Source organism: Rutilus rutilus, assembly GCF_951802725.1.
Source record: "Rutilus rutilus genome assembly, chromosome: 17".
Lineage (NCBI taxonomy): Eukaryota > Metazoa > Chordata > Actinopteri > Cypriniformes > Leuciscidae > Rutilus > Rutilus rutilus.
In genome coordinates this window covers 5,276,656-5,293,678 of record NC_140230.1, presented here as the reverse complement: position 1 = coordinate 5,293,678, position 17,023 = coordinate 5,276,656, and the positions used below count along the sequence as shown (strand labels likewise).

The window sequence follows — 17,023 nt, the reverse complement described above, 5'->3', positions numbered from 1 at the left end:
AAAATTATCATTGTTATCACAACCAGAAGGTTTATGCTCTGCATGTCGTTCCCCTAATCGATAGATAACTCTTGTAGATCTGGTTTATGGTTTATTTTCTTCTTTATACTCTGTTATTGTTGTCTAACGTGAACCTCATGTAAAGTGGGATTATTTTACTTTGCTAACTATTGCCAGATTCTTGACTACATTCTAAATGACTAGTTTGTCATTTAGTTCACATTAGAGGTTCAGTCCCACTGGAATAACCAGGCTCCTTTTTCAAGCACACAGTGGCAATGCGGGTTTAAATCCACAGGCTTTCAGTTGCAGTGCAGATTTAACCACTGAGCCACAGTCACCACATCACAGGCTATAGTGTGGTGTCTCCTGATCAATATTTGTGCAGCTGTAGTGAGGACCGTCAACGCTCCTGCAACATCTTTACATTATTTACGCAAATTAGCTGGGCTGAGCAATCATTTGAAAGGATATTTCATGTTCTCTTTTAGCAACCAGAATGTTATCCTCATCCCCCCCCCCACCCCCGCCCGTTACACACACACACACACACACACACACACCACGTTTGAATAATGCTTCTCAGTGAACTGAAATACTACCCCACTGTGTCTTGAAAGTCGGTCCTATTTAAGCAAATCAATGCTTTTAAATGTCCTTATTGTACCATTAATTATGTAATTGTTTTGAGTTCCTGGATCAAATGTGAGTATACAGCATAAAAAGCTAAATAAATGAGGAGATATTTAATGCCCCGAGGTATATTTTGGATTAAATGTTATTCTTGGCTCTGCCTGCTGTATAAATACTCCAAATATGAATAGAGATGGCCCAGTGCCAGCCCCAGTCAGTTTACAGGATATAAATAATCCCGTGTCAACAATCAGAGAAACGGCGCTGATTATTTTAGAATTGAACTTTGGCAATCTGCACTTTTAGATTGTGGGTTAGATCACAATGGCTCTGCTCCAAAACCTGAGCTGCCTTCGTAGTTAGCATTTGAAGGCATCATAGGCACGCTCCGTTGGATAAAGTATAATATGCATCACTTTTTGTAATCGAATTCAATGGTTTGAGCTGTTTTTTGTTAATACACCAAATGAATCAAATCCACTTTGTTCATTCTTGAAATGAACTTTTGCCTGTATGGTGATTAGATTCACTGTTTTGGACGTCTGCCTTGAACTTGAGCATGCGAGTACAGAATGGCTCGTCTGGTTTGTGATGTGAGTTGTCTGCGACAGGTTTAAAGCAGTATCATATGTGTCCCTACTGGGTATTGAAATCACAGAATGCATTGCGACGAGCTCAAGCGAAGCGAAACAGAAATGTTGATTAGGGTATAATGGGGCTAACCTTAAGGAAAATGTACTTTCCAATTCTCAATTTAAATCCTCATTCTTTTTAAGAATGCATAAAATAATATATTTAAAAAAAAAAAGTAGAGATTCTGAAAGCTTTGCAGTAGTTACAGTACATATATTTTATTATATGATATGATTAATATTATTTTTAATATGATCGTTTCATTACAAAGATGGTGTTCATCTCTCAGCTAGACACCCAATTAACCTAATAAATGATTTTTAACTTCTGAATCTAACCATATCATGATAACAAATGGAAAAGTTAGACAGCTATTTATTATCATGTTAATTAAGGTGCCTTTCATCCCAACAGCAGGGGCACTCTTTACCCTAAATACCAAACTTTTGCATAGTCTTCAGTTATTGAAAATATGCTGATTTAATTACTTGAACAAAACTGAAAATCATTAACAAGACCTTTGTCTCAAAACATATGTTCAGTAATTGTATCAATTCTCATTTGCTACATAAATTTACAACATTTTAAGGTTTCACTTTATTTTGATGGTCCCTTTAACACATCCTGTTGACTATAGCTCTCAGTAGAGTATTAGTAGACTGGTAGGGTTAAGGTTAGAATAAGTTGACATGTAGTTGCAAGGTTTCTTATAGTCAGTAGAATGTGTGTTGAGGAGCATCACAATAAAGTGTTAGCAGATATTGAGCAGACAGTCTACTAATACTCTAATGAGAGTTAGTTGACATGCAAAGTTACTTAATATCAACAGAATGTTCAAAAGTGACCATCAAAATAAAGTGTTAACCATTTTTAATATTAAATATATTGAAAGAGTCAGCCAAATTTTCATGTGAATCGTGAAACAACGATGTTTAGAAAAGCGCTGCGGTGAGTTTTGTGCTATCTAGTGGTTTTAGAGGAGAATAAAATCAATTGCGCCTTTTACCACAGTGTGAATTTAGCCCCGTTGTACCCTATAAATATAGTTAAAAAGTGTGTAAAAAGAAAAAAATAGTTCAGTCTAATTAAAAATGAACAAAATGTATCAAATATTTGTGTGCTATGTATTTTCTTTAAAGTTTACTGGTGTTAGCTTAGCAACACGCTAACACCAATCTTTACAGAAACCAATGGTGAGTCAAGCATCCAGTGCACTTCCTGTGAGGAGTGCTATTTGTAGTCACTGATTATGTAGAGCGTTCCAAAATGGTCAGTTGTGAGATTCCATTTCAGATCAGAATCATTAGCAGGCAGCTGCCTATGAAGATAGTGCAGATTCTGGAGCAGAGCCAATGTGTGGCAAAGAAACAAAGAGCAAATAGAAAAGAACGAAGAATACATAGGACATAGTTAACTTTTTCCTGGACTTGGAATGAAGTGTCCTGTGTCAGAATAATGTGCTGGCTAATAAACACATACAGGCTATCTGCCTTATTTGGTGGGGCGCCAGGAAGCGCTCGCAGGGCACAACGGCACTGGAAGCCACACAAATATGTGAGAGAGAAAGAGAGAGATATAGAGTGGGGCTCATGCGGAGACAGAGCGCTGGCAGAGCCCACACAGCACTATTTAAACTCGAGAGCAGTGTGCGTATGCCACATGCTCCATGGAAAATTCCAGCCCGAGACCCACTGTTGCTGGGGTGTGGAGCTGGAGTCACTGGAGAGGTTCTCCCCTCTCCCCACCTCCAGCCAATCTCATGTGCTCTCACAAATAAAGCTTCTTCAGTGGCTCGTGGGTTCAGCAAAGAACTCTCTTCTGATCAAGAGTTGGCCGGATGGTTCTGCGGAGTTTAAAGGGGAACTATTATGCTTTTTATTTTAACATTTTCAACTTACTTGTAATGTTGCTGTTTGAGCATAAAAAATGTCTGCAAAGTCCCTCCAAAGGCAGTTATTCTGAATATCAGTGTCAGTGTTTCTGAACTCCCTGAATCGCCTCCATTGTAGTCTTGAGTTTTCTTCCGGAATGAACACACAATATTCCTCATTTAAATAATTCATACGCAGAATAAAGGGGCGGGGCCTGGTTGAGTGAGTTAGTAGTGTGTTGAAACTGGCGGTTATGGAAAGGGGCGGAACGTTTCCCAAACACACTCAAAGCACTCGACCAATCACAACACACTGCTCCAGCTGACCAATCAGAGCACAGTATGCTTTTCAGAAGGAGGGGCTTCATAGAGACAGGAACTAAACAGAGTGTTACTGACAGACTGGGAAGAGAGGAGCTGCAACAATGGAGGATTTTTTTTTTTTTTTTTTACATTCAAGCATGAAAACCTGTTCTTATAGAGCCCAAAAATGAAATCAAGGCTTTGTAAAAGGGCTTGATATGGCCTCTTTAAATAGTTATTGTGGTGCATTATGGTTTCTTTAGAACAACATACTGGTATAGGGTATAGATCTTTAAAGCACCAAAATAAAATTCTTCACTTTTAAATATAAAGGTTATTTATTTGCATCGATGAAGAACCATTAACATCCACAGAAGAACGGAATTCTTAGTAGAATGGAAATGTTGTAAGTCAAAAAATGTTCTTTAGATTATTAAAATATTAAAAGACAAAAATGTTTATTTTAAGAACTGTTCACTGAAAGGTTATTTGTGGAACCAAAAATGGTTGTTCTATGGAATTTGATACATACTGTACAGGGTTAATTATTTTTTAACGGTTAAAATATTTAAATATTTTTGAAATAAAACACTTCTGCTCACTAAAGCTGCATTTATTTAATCAAAAATACAAAACAAATTGTATATATTATTAAATATTATTGCAATTTAAAACAATTGTTTTCTATGTGAATATATAGTAAAATGTAATTGATTCCTTATGATTTCTGATGATTATCAATGTTGAAAACTGCTGTGCTGCTTTATATAATTTTAGGATTCTTTTATAAATAGAAAGTTCAAAAGAACAGCATTTATTTGAAATTGGATTTTTTTGGAACAATATAAAGTCTTTAACTGTAACTTTTGATCAATTTAATACAGTCTTGCTGAATAAAAGTATTGTTATTATTATTATTATTATTAACATTATTTCTAAATCGGATTGACTTCAAACTTTTGAACAGTAATGTGTGTTCTTGCATTGATTGAGTTCTTGGGGTGTAAAAAAGTTTTTACACAGGCTCTAAAACCCGGTTTGGTTCTAATTGGAATCATTATTTTTAACAGTATTTTTATTCACCAAATTGCATCAATTTCTAGTTTACTGCTTTATTATTAGCAATAACGTTGCTCATACATCATTCACAAAGTGAACTTTCCAACAGTAAACACACACACACACACACCCCTGTTATTTACTGCAGTCTCATGATACATGGATTTTTCTGCCCCGTTATTTAAGAAACAAACCAACTCGTTCAAAGATCGTCCGTCCTGCAGGAACGTCCATTAAATCTAATGTCCCATACAGCTCAACAGGTCCGCATGTTTTCACTGTGGTATTAAATGTCCATGCATGCATAAATGCTAACATACCGTGGCCCCACCGGTCTGTTTTTAAACGCAGGTCTCTTGGAGCCCAGTACAGAGCTCCCTTGTGACTGCACACACAGGAACACAAGGCCGTCTCTGTGCACCGGGACCAGGCTCTAGGAAATGGTTTATGTTGCAGCCGTTTTATGACTTTGTGTGGTTTATGCTGTTCAAGAGTATATGACTTAGTATATATGTGCTTTGAGTGCTTGCTGAAGTATGCTCTCTGTTTGCGCTGGATATCAGCACCATTTTTTTTTTTTTTTTGCCTCTAACACACCTAACCTGTTAAAAAAAATGACAGTGAGTCATTGAGCAAAAACAGCTGGACGTGGCTGTTAAACTTCTTAGCGTTATCTCCTCCGACCAACTAAAATAACACTCGTGATTACACTGTTAAACCAACTTTCATGCAATTAATAACTAGCCAAACAAAAGCAATATCTTAGCATTAACCCATCAGCTAACAGGGAATATTCTCAGGAAGTTCTAGCAATATTTTCTCAGAGTTATGAACAAACGTTCTTCCAGTACCGTTACCAGAACATTCTTTCAAAGTTATCTGCTATTTAATAATGTTCTCAAAACATTAGCACAAAAACATACATCATTCATGGAACGTCCCCCCCGTTAGGGTTCGAGTAAGTAGAATAAATTGACATGTAGTTGTAAAGTAACTTACAGTCAGTGGAATGTCAGTTGATGAGCATCAAAATAAAGTGTTTGCAGATATTAAGCAGACGGTCTACTAATACTCTAATGAGAGTCAGTTGACATGGAGTTGCAAAGTTACCTATAGTTAGTTGAATGGAGTCAGATGGAGTCGAAATAAAGTGTCACCAATCTTTTAAATGTTATACAGTTACTTTTGAATGTTCTCTGAACATTCAGCAACATTTCCATAATGTTTGCAAAATGATAAAATAGAATATTCCCTAAACATTCGCACAACAAAGAAAAAAAGTGTTTAAAACGTTTAAAATGCCAGACAGAATGATAAAAAATATCATTTCAAAACATTCTTAGAAAATATTTTTGTTAGCTGGGAATATCATTCATGCTTCCCAATTATTTACAATATAGCTTAAATCTAAATTTTTATAAAAGGAATTAGCTAAATTGAGCTTTGCAGTTTTAGACTGACTTGATCATTGCTTTAGTTTGTTGGCATCGTAGAAATGCAATATTTTGAGCTCCTACACTCTTTTAATGATTGTTCAGCACAGTAACCGTTAGATAAAAACGTTCCAGTTTTCATATAGACAGCTTCATATGATTTATTATAGACCATTAATCATTACAGGAGTTTGTACAATATTTGATTTGTGTTTATTTAATCACTTTCCGGACAAAAATTAAGCCTTTCATGAATGAATGTACTGAACTATAGCAAGATACCTGTAACAGTGTAGTTCACAGAGTAAATATACGTTGTCTCCCGTACATTACTATACCTAAATGTTCCTCAAAATGAAGAATGTCTGCAGTCAGTGCCAGACGGCTCACTTTCTACCCTGTGGGTAAAATCACTGAGAATGCCTAAGGATCCAGATCATACTCAACTCAGTTATGCTCATTTTCACTAATATATCATTAACAAGCACTTTGCTCAACATATCAGTCGTTCTTGTACAACCAAATGAAGGAATGTTTGTGAAAATGTGTGAGTCAAGTTTTCATTACTTCATCAGAATGTACATTAAGTAGTGATTTGTTGAGAGTTATATAATGCACTAATGAACATTGATGAAGTCATTATGAAGTGTTACCCAAACCTCTGTGACAGTGAGGTTTTGTCTCTAAGCAAACATTCAGTCATGAAAAGGTTCGCAAACACCCTAAATTTAAACGCGCATCGAAACAATATTGCTTTTGTTGCTATTTCTGCTCGTCTGAGGTCAGCCGTTTTGTTAGTTTAAGAGCAAAATAATTTGTGCCTTTTAACACAGTTGTAGACAGAAGTTCCTCTTTTATCTCTGAGAAAATTACAGGGTGTACGAACTAATTTGTTACACATGGCAAACGGAGCTGAGCTAATTTTACCCAAATAACGAAATAGTCCAGAGAATATCTGCCCTGCTGTATAAACACGCTCACAAGTTGATACTAAATGAATCACAGATAGATGAGAAATTAAATAGTAGCTAAACGATCTGAAGATCTTATCATTTGAAACCTAACACGCTTACAATAGAAAAGTCTGCTTGTACCATCACCTTTTTTGATCAATCGCAGTGACATTCAATCATTTGCTTTGTGCAAATACAGGATCCTCTGTGTGTATGCAGTACTGCTTGTTTAGAAAGTTGAAGTTGTTCTCGAGTGTGTTTGGAGTGCATGGGTGTAAGAAGTGTGTCAGCATTTGTGTATGTTCCAGAAGAGGCCGGTGCGTGTGCATGACGGATTATGTTTAGTGACTCTGAGAGATCTCCCAGCGCCTCTCCCTCTGTAAATAAACACAGGCGTGCGGACAGGCCATCCCAAAAACAACCCAACACACCAGAGCGAGTGGGCCAAGGGCGGCGCTTGAACTGCACTGCCTGTCACACTCACGTCAGCTCTTCTAGGCCTGCGTGGCTCTTTTCTGAGGGATATTGATGGATACAAAAGGAGCGACCTGCAGGGAGAAAACGTGCATGGCATCGTACAGCCAGCCAATCAGAGCATGGGTGACACTTTATTTCGATGGTCCACTGTAGACAGTAACTTTGCAACTACATGTCAGCTAACTCTCATTAGAGTATTAGTAGACTGTCTGTTTAATATCTGCTAACACTTTATTTTGATGCTCCCTAACAGACATTCAACTGACTATAAGTAACCTTGCAACTACATGTCAACTTATTCAACTAACCCGAACTCTAACCTAACAGTCTATTAATACTGCGTGGCTGTTTCTATCCAGCCCTTATGAGTGATATTAATGGATATAAAAGGAGTTTGAACTCAATCAGAGCATGGGTAACACTTTATTTCGATGGTCCACTGTAGACGTTCGACTAACTATAAGTAACTTTGCAACTACATGTCAATTAACTCTCATTAGAGTATTAGTAGACTTAACATCAGCTAACTCTTTATTTTGATGCTCCCCAACAGACACTCTACTGACTATAAGTAACTTTGCAACTTGGCAACTTATTCTACTAACCCGAACTCTAACAGTCTATTAATACTCTAATGAGCGTTAGTTGACATGTAGTTGCAAAGTTACTTGTAGTTAGTAGAATGTCTAAAGTGGACCGTCGAAATAAAGTGTTACCAGAGCATGTCATCCACCAGCTTTGATTCCATTCCCACAAATGTATATTGCACACAAAACTGGAAAGCATTTTATTGCACTGGCAAACTCTAATCTGTCTAATCGTGGAGTTTAGGCAACTTCCAAGAGTTGAATGTTTTCAATCACACTGCCTGGAAACAGTTGCTTACAGGATAACAGGTTGATACAATGAGTTTTGTCTTAGTAGCAAGTAAACTAGATATTCACAGAAGATGTGCATATTCTGCTTTGCTTTCGGAGTTGTCAATGAAATAATTGGCCAGATTCACAGACAATGTGTAAGTTAGTCCCAGACTAAAATGCATGTTTGAGCTGTTTTACCTGAAAGCAACTTGCACTGCCATTGTTTTGTCTCGAGATGCAACCAGTAAGGTTTTTTTTCTTTCTTTTTCTAAGGCACATTTTAATCTAAGCCCTGTCTGTGAAACCGGGCCATTGGTTCTTATCTTTTGGACTGGCAGAAAATATGTTTTCTGACCTATTATTTTAAGTTTAATGTATTTGAAGTCTCTAACGCTCACCAAGGCTCCATTTAGTAGAACAAAAATACAGGGACATTTTTCTATTTTAATGTCACATGATCCTTCATTTTGATTTGCTGCTTAAGAAACATTTCTGATTATTACCAATGTTGAAAACAGTTGTGCTGCGTCATATTTGTGTTGAAATTGTGATACGTTTTTTTCAGGATACTTTGATGAATAGAAAGTTCAAAAGTTCAACATTTATTTGAAAAATAAATATTTTGTAACATTATAAATGTCTTTACTGTTGCTATTGATCAATTTAATGCATTTTTTTTCTCTCCACACAACAACCTATTATTGTGGTATAATCTATTTCTAACATAACATAAATGCACCTCTAGGAAGCTAAAAAAACATGTTCTACATGTCAGTCAGTCTTTTCTTGTCTATATGGGCGGTTCTTTACCAGAATGAGCTGCGATGTGGACCAGTCATTTTAGCAATTTAGTCAGTGGTCTGGCTGAGTGAGATTATCCACCAGCTATTTATTTATGAACGTCTACTTTTGCACATTTCTTTGGGTTCCCCTCAGATGTGAGTGTGAACTGTTGATGTTATGAAAGCTTGGGGAGAAATGTACCAAGTTGGATCGGAGTAGACTGAGTGCAGATTTACCGCCTGTGTGTTTATACAGAACATCCTGATCACAAAACCCTCGGTTTCCTCATAGCTGCCTTGAGAGATTTGATTTTGGTCCACTAAACATCTCTCGGTGAGATTCTCGAGTGGGGTTATTGTCGAAAAAGAGGGACTCGGTACTTACGCAAGACCTGGACCCTCTTCTGCTTCTACTCGGGAGTTAGCGACAGCCAAACTGAATTGCGTAACAGGGAAAGAGTGAAAGGGAGTGAGAAAGAGTAAAGGATGAGAGAGGGAGAGAGAGAGAGATTGTGAAAGAATAACAACTGCTCTTCCAACGCTTTTATACTGTTTACAGGCAGAGCGCAGGTCTCATGTAATACAATACTCTAACACGAGCTCAGCACAGTGTGGGAATGAAATCTGGGGCCCTTCGACGTGTCCAGGGCCTCGAAAGAAGCGAGAAAGGAAGATCGAGATGCTCTGGGTGGACGGACAGATGTTACGTTTCCATGCATACTGAGCTTCCAAAGAAAGACAAATAATTTTTTTGTCATAATCATTTTGGATACCACACAATATTCTATATCACATAATATTCTATACCACGTGATCATATTTGACATTTTAACATGCAGAAATGTGGAGCAGGGCAATGAGGTTTAGTGGTGGTCCTGGCTGGTAACACAGTTTTGATTTACTTGTATACTATCGGTAATATGTCAAGATGAACACTTACTGGACTAAAGCACCTTATTATCCATACATCATTTTTTGAAAAATCATGAATATCAAATATAATCGTCAGGCTTTTGAGGTCCAAGGTTTATTTGTTCATCTCTCAGTCATCATTGCCCACACAATAAAAAACGACAGAGTTTTGATCATAAAATTAACCTCCTTTCTAAGACGTATCATTCACTGTAAAAAAAAATTACATCCCCAAGTCAAAAATTTCACGTGACCGATAACATCTACATTTTTCAATTAGTCTGACGTATTATTTCTCATTGAGCCAATGTTAACAGACTATTGCAACAAGAATTTCACTTGGGCCAATTGAAAAATTTAGATGTTATCGGTCACTTGAAATTTTTGATTTGGGAGGGTTAGAAATTTTTTACAGTGTTGGGAAATATAGAGCAACAAGTGGTATTTATAAGCATATTATGTCAGTAGTCTGTTATACTGTTATAATTATGAAAATCTCATTTATTTACATTACAAGATGTCAGAATTTCATTGCACTTTTGTTTCCATATAAATATCAGCATCTGCACCAAATTGCATATTTTTGCTCAGTTTGAATCTCTGAAAAAAAACTGAGGTGTTTTTCCTCTTCTGGTATGAGCTCCATATTCTCACTATATCATACTATATGAGCCATAAAAGCCTGATATATCAAATGTGATCTTCAACAACAACAAAAAAAAAAAATATATATATATATATATATATTTATTAAATAATTTATAAAATAAATATTCCATTTCAAATGTCAGGCTTTACAGGGTTAAGGATTTTAACTCTGGTGTTAAATGTTATCCAGAACCATTCGTGCTACGGATATGATTCATTTTCAGGGAAACGCACGGCTAAAGTAGTTCCAGGCAGGTCTTGACTGCAGTACAGTTCTATATCACTTCGCCAAATGATTTCAGTTATTTCAAAGGTCCTTACAGGCTACAACAGCAAAAGAACCAAAACCCGCAGCGACACTGACCAAGCAAATAAACATAATAAACAATAGGATAAAAATGACAAATTATTTCCATGTTTTTGCCACAAAATTACATTTTATTATGTACAGAAAGCCTGTACTCTTTCTCCCGTTTAAACGCACATCCAGTACGGACACACACTCGCACAGAAACGTGTTGTCAGTGCTGCTCTGACGATTTTATCGGTAAAATAGTTTAACAACTTTGACAACAATGACATTTCTCACTAGCGAGGTAATAACGGCCCTGTTCTTGAAGCAGATAAACTTACAGTTTCGCTATTAGTATACGCTGCTGCTGAACACTATTGTGAGATGCACAGACTCGGGTAATTCACACACACTTGATAACTCTCTCTCTCTCTCTCTCTCTCTCTCTCTCTCTCTCTCTCTCTCTCTCTAACTCTCTCTTGCTCTAACTCTCTCTTGCTCTAAAAATGGCATAGACTTTGCTTTAGTCTGCTATCAGTGGCTCAAGCCTCTGTTACTAACTAGCAATGGAGAATTAGCAATGGAGGCTTGGGATTTAATGCGAAAGAAATTAGTCCAACACAAGAGCGTTTTAAGGACAATATCTTGAAATACATCATCTGAACAATGTTTCGAGGTGTGGTAACCCAGCCCGTTCTCATTCCAAGGCGTCATATACTGATGCTTTTGACATTTCGTCTACATCGAACGCACATGGCACCCTAAATATGAGACGCAGATAGATATGGGCCAGAAGGCACCTCCTAGCGGTCTAACCCTAACCCTACACCAGACCTAAACCTACCCATTACTGAACAAAGCTCTGTGCGTGTCATATTGACACTAAAGGGTGCCATGTGCGTTCGATGTAGACGAAATGTCAAAAGCGTCAGTATATGACGCCCTAGGATGAGAATGCGTTGGGTAACCGTAGTATGAGCGGAATAATTGACTCCGGCCCATTGAATTATTCGAAAAATAATGCACACCCGAGGTAGTAATGCGTGGCCGTTACACCTTGGGTGTGCATACATAATCAAACGTTGTTAATTATCAATTAGTTACTACTCTTATAACTATTACTCTAAGAGTAACTACTCTTATCTACCAATAAAAGTTCCTAATAGCACCTTAAGGGTGCATATTACTACTCTAAGTGTATTGCCCCAGAGACTAGCAGTTGTACCCCTAAAGGTAAAATTTTTGTAAATTTTTCTGACAGTGCAGCACGCATATTGGCAGTCACACACACACACACACACACTCCTAGCTTTGTGACAGCAGCTTTTGCATGGCAAGAACTAATCACACTTTCTTAAAAAAAAGAAGGAAAAAAGATCGCTTTGAATTTTTAAATTTTTTCGGATTCAAATTAAAGTGCCAATATAAATTCTTCCAGCTCTTTGTCTATCATTTTTCTGTGTGTGTGTGTTTTGGACGGTTGCTCAGAAGGAGTCTTGCGGGGACTAAGCAGCCTTCATGGAAGGGCCTTCAAAAGTATGGGGTATTTTTAGTTCCTAGGGATTATGAACAGAGTTGTTTTCAATTTGCTATTGGCAGGTGAGCGTCAGGGTGGAGGGAAGAACTCTTCCATCTCACATTCCCTCTCTTTATTTCTCTCTCTGTTTTCCCTCTCAGTCACTTTTCTCCCTCCCACTCTTTCCCAGTCTTTCATTTCTTTCCCAGCATTCCCTTGTCTTCCCACTCCCACTCCTCTGCCCTCGCTGCTTAATCTGGCTTCCGTTCGGCCTCTCAAGGCTTCGACTCTCAGTAGCAGTTTTTTGGAAGCTACTTTGGCTGCTTCCACGCAGTGTTCGAGATCGGAAAAACAGTGTTTACTAACAGGTGCAAGTCGAGCGACTCTCCAAATGTCCTGTACATACAACAGCAGACAGGAAGAGAAAAATGTCTGCATGAACAGGTCACCACAGTCAATTTCCAAGTTGAGTCATTGTTTATTTGTGGAATGCAGGTTTACTAAATCTCTTGACTTTTCATTGCATTATCTTTTTATTTCTAAAAAGCAGCTCCCAATGCTTTCATCCTCTGCAGCCAAAGATCTGGCTTGTTTTTTCTCTCTTTCTCTTCTGCACAAACACTTAACTGGAGTTTTGTCTAGCTTTATGACTGTGCATTACCACTATATTGTGGCAGTTTTCATTATATTGTGCCAGCGAATTGCTTATTGCCATATTTATGTCAAAGACGTAACAGACAACTATAGCTGTCATGCAGCACAAATTCAATCCAAGCCCTGAAAATGCATGGTATATGCTTGGGTTATAGTATGCTGTTGGCAGTCTCTGAGTTTGAACAGAATTTAATGTGGTGCTTTAAACAAAACTGACTCCTGTATTCTGCGGTTGTGTGATTTTAGCCTTGGAAACTAAGTTACTCACTATTTAAGTAGCTAAACTACAGTAAGTAGTTAGTTTCACTAATACAAATCAGCTAACACCATTGAAGATATGTGGGGGAGGTGGGCTATTTCAAAGCTATTTAAAGGGGTAATATATTTTTTTACAACTATCAGGTGACATAACTTTGTTGTTGTTTTTTTTTCTCTCCAATCTGAACATTTGAACAGATCAATTTACACTTTTAAATACCACTTTTAGAAAACTATAGGAGAAAAAACATAATTCATACACTCTTCCTTTTGAAGGTTTGGGGTCAGTATAAGATGTTTTTCAATGAAGCCTCTTCTGCTCACCAAGGCTGCATTATATAAGTAAAAACAATAGTATTGTGATTTTAAAACATTATTTATTTATTGGTCATGTAGCATTTTTTCCGGAAACGTTTTAGTTGGACATTCATCCAACATTTTTAAATGTTACTGCTTGTTTTAGAATGTTCAGAGAACATGTTCCCTTAAATTTCGCATGTAACCAACACTCTTAAAAAAGGCTGAGTTAAAAACAACCCGATAGGAAACCCAGTGCTGGGTAAATATTGGACAGAACACATGCTGGGTTAAAGTAACCCATCCAATGTCAGCTCATATTGACTAAAAGCTGGGTTTATTTTACCTCATAAATGTTTTTTTCTTATTTTTGTCTTGCAGCAGATGTTATTTATATATTGATTTAATTTATATAAATTATTTAGCGGAGCAAATCAACTGTAAATGTAATTGAAAAAAATTTAAACTACAGATGTTTTTGTCTGTACAGTAGGCTAATTATTGAATACTTTAAACTTCAAACTTTAAAGTTGTTCAGGAAAATGTACCTGTACCTATAGAAGTTTTCTCTCAGAACAGGAGACGAAAATCATCCGGTTTGGCAAACAAGCAGTGAGTTACTATAACCCAGCAGGCTGAGTAGTTTGTGAGGTAGTGCGTAATTTCCACTGTGGGTTACAGAAAACTACCCAAAATAACCCAACAAATTGACCCAACATCAGTCTGGGTTAAAAAATAACCCAGCAATTTTTAGAGTGAAGAAAAACATTTAAAATTTTTGGAAATTATGAATCGATTGGAAATTTTGAACGCTCAGAGAACCTTCCGAAATAATGTTTTCATAACTCAATGGGAATCTTAGCAAAATGTTCTTAAAGCGTATTTTTCTTAGCTGGGGATTTAGAATTTCAACACACTGTGCTCAACTGAATGGAAAAAGTAGGAAAGGCAAATTACTGGAAAGGCAACAATGTCTTGAAAAGAGTTTAACTACTGTCATGTTATTGAAATGTTGTTCTAGTTAGTACTTGAAGTACTACTGTCGAACAGCACATCCCAGCAGCAGCTTACAGTGTGAGGTTCACCTCTCCGCCTCCGGTCAGCCTGCACTGTCCCGTTTCCTCTCTCTTACCCTCACAGGACAGGACGAGAGCAGCGCGTCCTGCTGAGGGAACGGGGGAATCCGAGAGCATGTCTTACAGAAGTGAGAAATGCTCAAAAGTAGGTCAAATGCTTTCCCTCCGCTCTCCTTCCCGGAGTTTTAGCACAGTGCTACCAGTATTTGGTCTCAGTTTCCATTTTCAAATGGTAAAAATGACTCTGAGGTTGCAAACGGTTGCATCCGGCAATTTCTTGAACTCATAAATCAGGATCAAGTCTTTTGAATGTGAACAAACGTTTGAATATTTTCCTTATAATTCACTGCTTGTAAAAACTGAGAAAACTAATATATCCCCATAAATAAGGCCCTTAATGTCATCGTTTTATTGAAGCCACATGCCGTGCCATAAGTCTCCACGGTAACTAAAACTTATACCTTTGAAAATAATATAAACACTATTCTGTGTCTGTGTGTTAAACATAAGTAAGCGTCTGTGTTTGTTTTGTAATATTTAAGGCTAAAAAGGCTTTTTGTGTTGGAAAGCTTTTGCTCAGCTGTTTAAAGGAATAGTTCACTCATAAAAAAACATGGTAACACTTTATTTTGATTGTCCACTTTAAATATTATTCGGTAACGCTTTAGATTACAGCCCGGAAAGTACTGCGTAATTAAAATGAAAGTACAGTGTAACTTTCGGTAATTACAGTGTACCTATAAAGTACTTGCGTGTAAGTATAGGGGAACAATATGTAAAGTCTTGGGAATAAAGGTGTAACAACCAGGAAAATACTGCGTTATTAAAACGAAATTTCAGTGTAACTTTCGGTAATTACAGTGTACCTATAAAGTGCGTCCGTGTAAGTATAGGGGAATAATATGTAAAGTTTTGGGAATAAAGGGGTAACAACCAGGAAAATAACAAATTATTTAGGCAAATTATTTAGACTAAGTATTTTAGAATCTTACTTTTGGGAGCAATTTAGCGAGAACATACACTGCACCTTTTTGTAATAATAGTGTATAAAAATACATAAAGGCTTTTTTTTTAAATTACGGGGTACATATCAGTGCATTTATAAAGTAGGCTAATTTGTTATTATTGCAAAGGTGCACTGATTAAGTTTCAAGGCAAGTAAAACTAGTGCAACTTTTTTTTTTTTTAAATGCTAGGAAAATATACTCTTGTTCCATGTAGTTACAGGGTAAGTATGACATTGCGGGCTGTAAATTAAAGTGGTGTTTCTTACCCTCGTTTCATGTAGTTACAGGGTAAGTATGACATTGCGGGCTGTAAATTAAAGTGGTGTTTCTTACCCTCGTTTCATGTAGTTACAGGGTAAGTATGACATTGCGGGCTGTAAATTAAAGTGGTGCTTCTTACCCTCTTGTTTCATGTAGTTACAGGGTAAGTACAATAAAAACACATGTACACACACACAATCTGATATCACTCAGAAAACTTTATTTGAAAAACAACTTATTTCAAAACGGATTTACAGCACTTTGTTTCTCTTGCTTGGTTTCCTCCTCCTCTTGTTCCTCTTCTTCTGAAGTGAAACGATAAGCGTTTGTAAGAAAAATACCAAATATTTTAAATTTTTAAACTGTAGACTATCGCTTCCGACCAACTGTCACCTGCGCGTTCATGAGAGGGTTGAGAGAAAGTATAATACAAGTTGTCCGCGTCCGAGCTGCGCAGCTGTCGTGTACGCGTGAGGCTTAAAGCGTGACGTAAGCGCACCGAAAAACCAATGTTGAATTATTATTTTTTTTAAATGTTTTTATTATTGCTCACAACAAAATACAAACAATAACAGATAATAATAATGAAAAACAAACCATGCAGAAGAACAGAGACACCAGTTCTCGAGCACGTTTCACATCAAACTCCCGCGAGAATGCAATGAACTTAAAGCTTCACCAAACGCGAAGCCATTCAAGCCGCCCCTATGAAGCCGACTCTCATGCACTCGCTGGTGAAAGTTGGTCTGTAGCGAAAAGATGAGTAAATTATGAGAACATTTCTGGGTGTAGGCTACTGTATTTTCTTTTAATACATAATACAGAATAGAAAAAGACTCCTTAAGATTAGGCTAATCAGTGGAACGATAGAAAAAGAAGAGGAGGACCAAGAGGAGGAAGAAGCCATGCAAGAGAAACAAAAAAGGACAAAACATGCTACTTTATGTCAGGACTTTAGAATTTGAAATGAAAAGTTGATTTAAAAAAATATATAATAAATTAAATTTATAAGAAGTGTAATATGTTGTAAATCTGTTTTGAAATAAGTTGTTTTTCAAATAAAGGTTTTCCAAGTGATGTCAGATTGTACATGTGTTTT

The 17,023-nt window shown here is 37.0% G+C and overlaps 1 protein-coding gene across 1 annotated transcript in view; it reads left to right on the top strand.

Annotated features, from left to right (window-relative positions):
- Nucleotides 1-17,023, top strand: part of tgfb2 (transforming growth factor, beta 2) — a 41,784-nt gene that overhangs the window by 1,665 nt on the left and 23,096 nt on the right. The window lies entirely within an intron of this gene.